At 39.0% G+C, this 5,755-nt stretch overlaps 1 pseudogene; it reads right to left on the bottom strand.

Moving 5' to 3' along the window:
- Window positions 1–3,906: 3,906 nt before the first annotated feature.
- Window positions 3,907–4,513, bottom strand: LOC111165775 (cytochrome b5 pseudogene; annotated as a pseudogene).
- Window positions 4,514–5,755: the final 1,242 nt, after the last annotated feature.

The raw sequence follows: 5,755 nt of genomic DNA on the forward strand, positions 1-5,755 counted from the left end.
CAAACATCTGCATTCCTGACATGCCAATCTCATGTTTTGCTGGGGGAAAAAAGTTACACTTCTAATGATGTGAATATGTGAACATATTCTTTCTCCTTTAGATCAAGAAAAAGCTGTAATAGGTTTTAAAATAAATACAGCAGCAGCTACCAGCTGGCCTGCCAGTGAAGACATGGAGAAGTCTACATAAAGAGCCTGGGTAATTGAAATCCACAGCTATTTTAAAACCTTTAAAACCTTAAAAAATTAGCCTGCCAAATTTTCAACCTCCTCCTCTACCCAGCCAAGAGCTGCTCACCAGAAGCAAGACCAGCTCCTTTAAATTGCACCTCCTTTTCCTGGCCTTTCAGGCTATGGATTTATGCTAGAAGGAGAGCTTGGAGCTGACTGCAAGTCCTAGATCATGGAGAGACTACCATTGCTACAGCCATATAGTACTGATCAGATAGAATCAAAATAAAACACCTTAGAGAATTCACTGGACATGGCTTTGTGACTGGCCACACTTCCTCTAGTACAGCCTTAAGCTACTGTGTGGTAGGGAAGAAGGGATTCACACCAGTCCAGCAGCCAATCTTGTACTTATGTAGAACAGGTGGCCATTTAGGGAATGTTCTTTCAGTGTTCCAGGAAGGCCCTTTTGCCCAAACTAACTAGTCTTCCCTATTTCTGTGCTGAAATTCTCTTAACAAAGCCAAGATCTCCCTTTCACAGGTAGAAGTAAAATGAAAATACTAACCCCATGAGAGAGCCGGGAACACCGACGTCCACCAGATCTCTGAATGACGAGATTAAGAGAAAAAGAAGACCTGGGAGCTCAGAGACCATGCTTTTCAGATTTCCCCTTCAAACTCATCAATTTGTCTGAGGAAGGAAGTGTAAAAAGAAGATTCAGGTAGTGAGAAAGGCAACCTAGACAAGGACAGCAAGGCCCTAAGATCCTGAAGGGTTGCCAGAGCCAACTCCGATGCTTTCAAGTTTCCTATTTGGCTGAGAATGGATTCACTTTTATTTTTCCTGCTTGGGTTTCAGTGGACATTTTCACCCGTGTCTATGTTCAATTCTGGAAAATTCTCAACCATTAAAATCATGCCTCCTTGTTTGGGATTAACAGATACTACTGTATATAAAATAGATAAATAACAAGGACCTGTTGTATAGCACAGGGAACTATATTCAATATCTTGTAATAACCTATAATGGAAAAAAATCTGGAAAAGTATATATATATATATATATATGAATCACTTTGCTGTACACCTGAAATTAACACAATTGTAAGTCGACTACACTTCAATTAAAAAATAATAAAATAAAATAAAATTATGCCTCTTCATTATCCCTATTTTCTCTTCCTGGAACTCCTATTTGATAAATGTTGTAACTTCTCATTCTATCCTTCATATCTCTTTCATATTTTCTCTCTCCTTAGCTCTCTATCCTGCATTCTAGGTAATTTCCTCATTGAGAGATCTCATTGAATGAAATCTCTCATTCAATTCAGTAATTCCCCCTTCAGTGATATCTAGTCTATTGCTGTATGTATCTACTGAGGTTTGGTGTTCAATAATATATTTTACAAATTAACTTTACTGAGGTATAAAGTACATGCAGTAAAATGCACCCATTTAAATGTGTGGTTTGATGACAGATGTATATATTCATGTTAACAGTCACTCCAATCAAGATATAGAACATTTCCATCACACCAGAAAGTTCCCTCATGTTCCTTTGCAGTCCACTTCCCTCAAGTCTAAAGCAACCACTTGGAACTTCCCTGGTGGCACAGTGGTTAAGAATCCGTCTGCCAATTCAGGGGACACAGGTTCAATCCCTGGTCTGGGAAGATCTCACATGCCATGGAGCAACTAAGCCCATGAGCCACAACTACTGAGCCTACAAGCCACAACTACTGAGCTCACGTGCCCCAACTACTGAGCCCACGTGCCCCAACTACTGAGCCCACATGCCTCGAGCCCATGCTCCACAACAAGAGAGGCCACCGCAGTGAGGAGCCCGCGCACCACAACGAAGAGCAGCCCCTGCTCACCACAACTAGAGAAAGCCTGCACACAGCAACAAAGACTCAACACAGCCACAAAATTAATTAATTAATTTTTAAAAAGATAATTGGAGAATATTAAAAAAAGAAAGCAACTACTAACGTTATTTATATATCATAGATTGCTTTTGGCTGATCTAAAATATGATATATATGGAAGCATACAATCTGTATTCTTTTGTGTCTGGTTTCTTTTGTTCAGCTTACTGCTTTTGAAATTCACACGTTATTGGCAGTATCAGAAATTTATTCCTTTTTATTACCAAGTAGTATTCCATTTATGGCTATGCCACAGTTTATCTATTCACTAGTTTATGGACACTTAGATTGCTTCCAACTTTTAGCTATTACAAATAAAGCTGCTATGAGCATTTGTATGCAGGTCTTTGTGTAGACATATGTTTTCATTTCTGTTGTGTAAATACCTCCAGATGGAATTGCTGAATCACGACTAGGTGTATGCTTAACTTCATAAGAAACCGCCAAACTATTTTTAAAAGTGGCTGTGCTGCTTTAATAGGCACCTGTAATGTAAGAGAGTTCTGGTTGTTCTAAAACCTCACCTACATGTGTTTTTGTCGACTGACAAAAAATTTTTTTTAATTTTAATTTTATCCATTCTAGTGGCTGGCATTTGGTATCTCACTGTTATTTTAATTAGCATTTCCCTAGTAACTAATTATTTTAGATACCTTTTCATGTACTTATTGGCCAATTAGCCATTCATATATATTCTTTGATGAAGTGTCTGTTCAAGTCATTTGCCCATTTTCTTGTTGTTGTTCCAGGCTTATGTTTATTAAAATCTAAACAAAGGATTCCTCTGCAAGGTATTTTCCCATGTGAGGCAGCTGCCCCACTGCCCTCCTACATTTGCTCTAACTTCCAGCGACAAAAAAGGCAGAGGGTGACACATGTCACTGATTATAAAAATCTCTGCTCTGTAATTTAAACAAATTCCTTTCCAATGTGTTTAGTTATTTCTGAAGAACTCCATGGCTCGTCAGTCGGCTAGCAGGCCAATAGACAATCATTGCTAACTACAAAGTACTTCGAGTCTATAAATTCATCTCTCAAGTTTCGACATTTAAAGAAAAAGCACTGCGCAGAGAATAATAAACAAAGACGGGATGACTGAACCAGTCCACACCAGAGTTCTTCATGGCCCATCACCAGAGCTAAATTTCTTCAAAAATCAGATTCCGAATGTCCCACAATCTCTTTCAAATGTGTGTTTTTACAAATTAGGGAATCAACATTTCTTTATAGGAGCACATAAACAGTTTTTACCTTTGAAGGAGGAGTCTGTAAAACCTGAGAAGCTGTATAACTGAGAATCTCTTCGGAATGACATATTTAAGCTGAGAGAAGGGACAGTGGTAATGTTCTCTCATGGTTCACAGGCTTTTGTTGATGTTGCTGGTGTTTTTAATCAAAGAAAAGATCGAGTATCTTTTCTAGGTCTTGCAGACCACTTTCTCTTTTTATGGTCTATATGATTGTTCAAGTAGAACAATTATTAGAAATCTTTAAGCTATTATTTCTGGGCTTTCCTTGAAAAAAAAACTACACTGGAAACATGCAATACCTGATTATTCAATTAGATGAAGCAGCACAAGAAGAGATCCAAGGACGCCCCTGCTCACATCAGACAGACAACTTGGATCTGAAAGATTAGCACATTAAATGACCGCCAAATAATCAGATTCCAAACATCACAGACAATTACATATCAAAGAGCCATTCATGGTGGTATGTTTTAAAAGATTGTGCCCACAGTAAGCAAATGACATAGCGATGGAACATCAAAACAAAGCTGATGAATAAAAAGGCACACTCTAAAAATTCAGGAGTAGAAAGAACAGTTCTTTTTGGTTTGTTTTGTGTCTAATGTAGGAGGAAAGGAAAACAGGTGTATTCAATTCATTTTCAGGTGAAGGGTTCTGTCAGCTGAAGCAGTTAACGGTGGCTTCTTTCTCCCAGGACCAAAGCAGTCTTTTCTTCCACTGGCTTCTGAGAACGTGTTTAGTGTTCCGATGTGTAGAAGTGATACATCAGGGCTACAACCAGTGCTGAGATGGTTGGGATCACCCAGTTGGTCCACCAGCTGGAATTAGAATCAATAGTAGTAATAAGAGTTTCCGGAGGCTTGGTTATCTTTGACCTGTCATCCGGATGCAGCTCCCCAATGGTAAACGTTTTGGACAATTCTCGAGCATCTGTAGAGTGTCTGACATCCTCAAAGTTTTCAGTAGCATCACCTCCAGCTTGTTCCCTTAAGACATCTTCCCCACCAGGGTGCTCCTCCAAAAATTTGGTCAAATTGTACGCCTTGTAATGCAGGATCAGCCAGGTGCTCTTGCTGTGGTTGTGCTTCTGGATCTCTTCCACGGTGTAGTACTTCACGGCTTTGTCGGACTCCTCGGCCATTTTGGAACACAGCGAGCCTCAGGCCCTAAAGGGAGCAGTGGAGCCGGGCGGGGTACAGCGAGCGTCTCCGTGGACTTGTCCCAGGACATTCCCTGCGGCCCGGCTCTGCGCCTGGGCAGGAAGTCAGGCCCATTTGCCCATTTTTTAAAAACTGAGTTGTTTATGGCTTCTTAGTGTAAAATTAGAAATGAAAAAGGAGAAGTTACGACACCACAGAAATACAAACCATCCTAAGAGACTACTACAGGCAACTCTAGGCCAATAAATGGACAACATGGAAGAAATGGACAAATTCTTAGAAAGGTATAACCTCCCAAGACTGAACAGGAAAGAAATAGAAGATATGAACAGACCAATCACAAGTAATGAAATTGAAACTGTGATTAAAAAATCTTCCAACAAACAAAAGTCCAGGACCAGATGGCTTCACAGGTGAATTCTATCAAACATTTAGAGAAGAGCTAACACCCATCCTTCTCAAACTCTTCCAAAAAATTGTGGAGGAAGGAACACTCCCAAACTCATTCTATAAGGCCACCATCACCCTGATACCAAAACCAGACAAAGATACTACAAAAAAAGACAATTACAGACCAATATCACTGATGAACATAGATGCAAAAATCCTCAACAAAACACTAGCAAACAGAATCCAACAACACGTTAAAAGGATCATACACCATGATCAAGTGGGATTTATCCCAGATATGCAAGGATTCTTCAATATACATAAATCAATCAATGTGATACACCATATTAACAAATTGAAGAATAAAAACCATATGATCATCTCAATAGATGCAGAAAAAGTTTTTGACAAAATTCAACACCCATTTATGATAAAAAAAAAAAAACTCTCCAGAAAGTGGGCATAGAGGGAACCTACCTCAGCATAATAAAGGCCATATACGACAAACCCACAGCAAACATCATTCTCAATGGTGAAAAACTGAAAGCATTTCCTCCAAGATCAAGAACAAGACAAGGATGTCCACTCTCACAACTATTATTCAACATAGTTTTGGAAGTCCTAGTCATGGCAATCAGAGAAGAAAAATAAATAAAAGAATCCAAATTAGAAAAGAAGAAGTAAAACTGTCACTGTTTGCAGATGACATGATACCATACATGAGAATCCTAAAGATGCCACCAGAAGACTACTAGAGCTAATCAATGAGTTTGGTAAAGTTGCAGGATACAAAATTAATGCACAGAAATCTCTTGCATTCCTATACACTAATGATGAAAAATCTGAAAGAGAAA

Source organism: Delphinapterus leucas, chromosome X, assembly GCF_059928025.1.
Source record: "Delphinapterus leucas isolate spDelLeu-1000000601 "Yukka" chromosome X, BTC_Dleu_Yukka2, whole genome shotgun sequence".
Classification (NCBI taxonomy): Eukaryota; Metazoa; Chordata; class Mammalia; order Artiodactyla; family Monodontidae; genus Delphinapterus; species Delphinapterus leucas.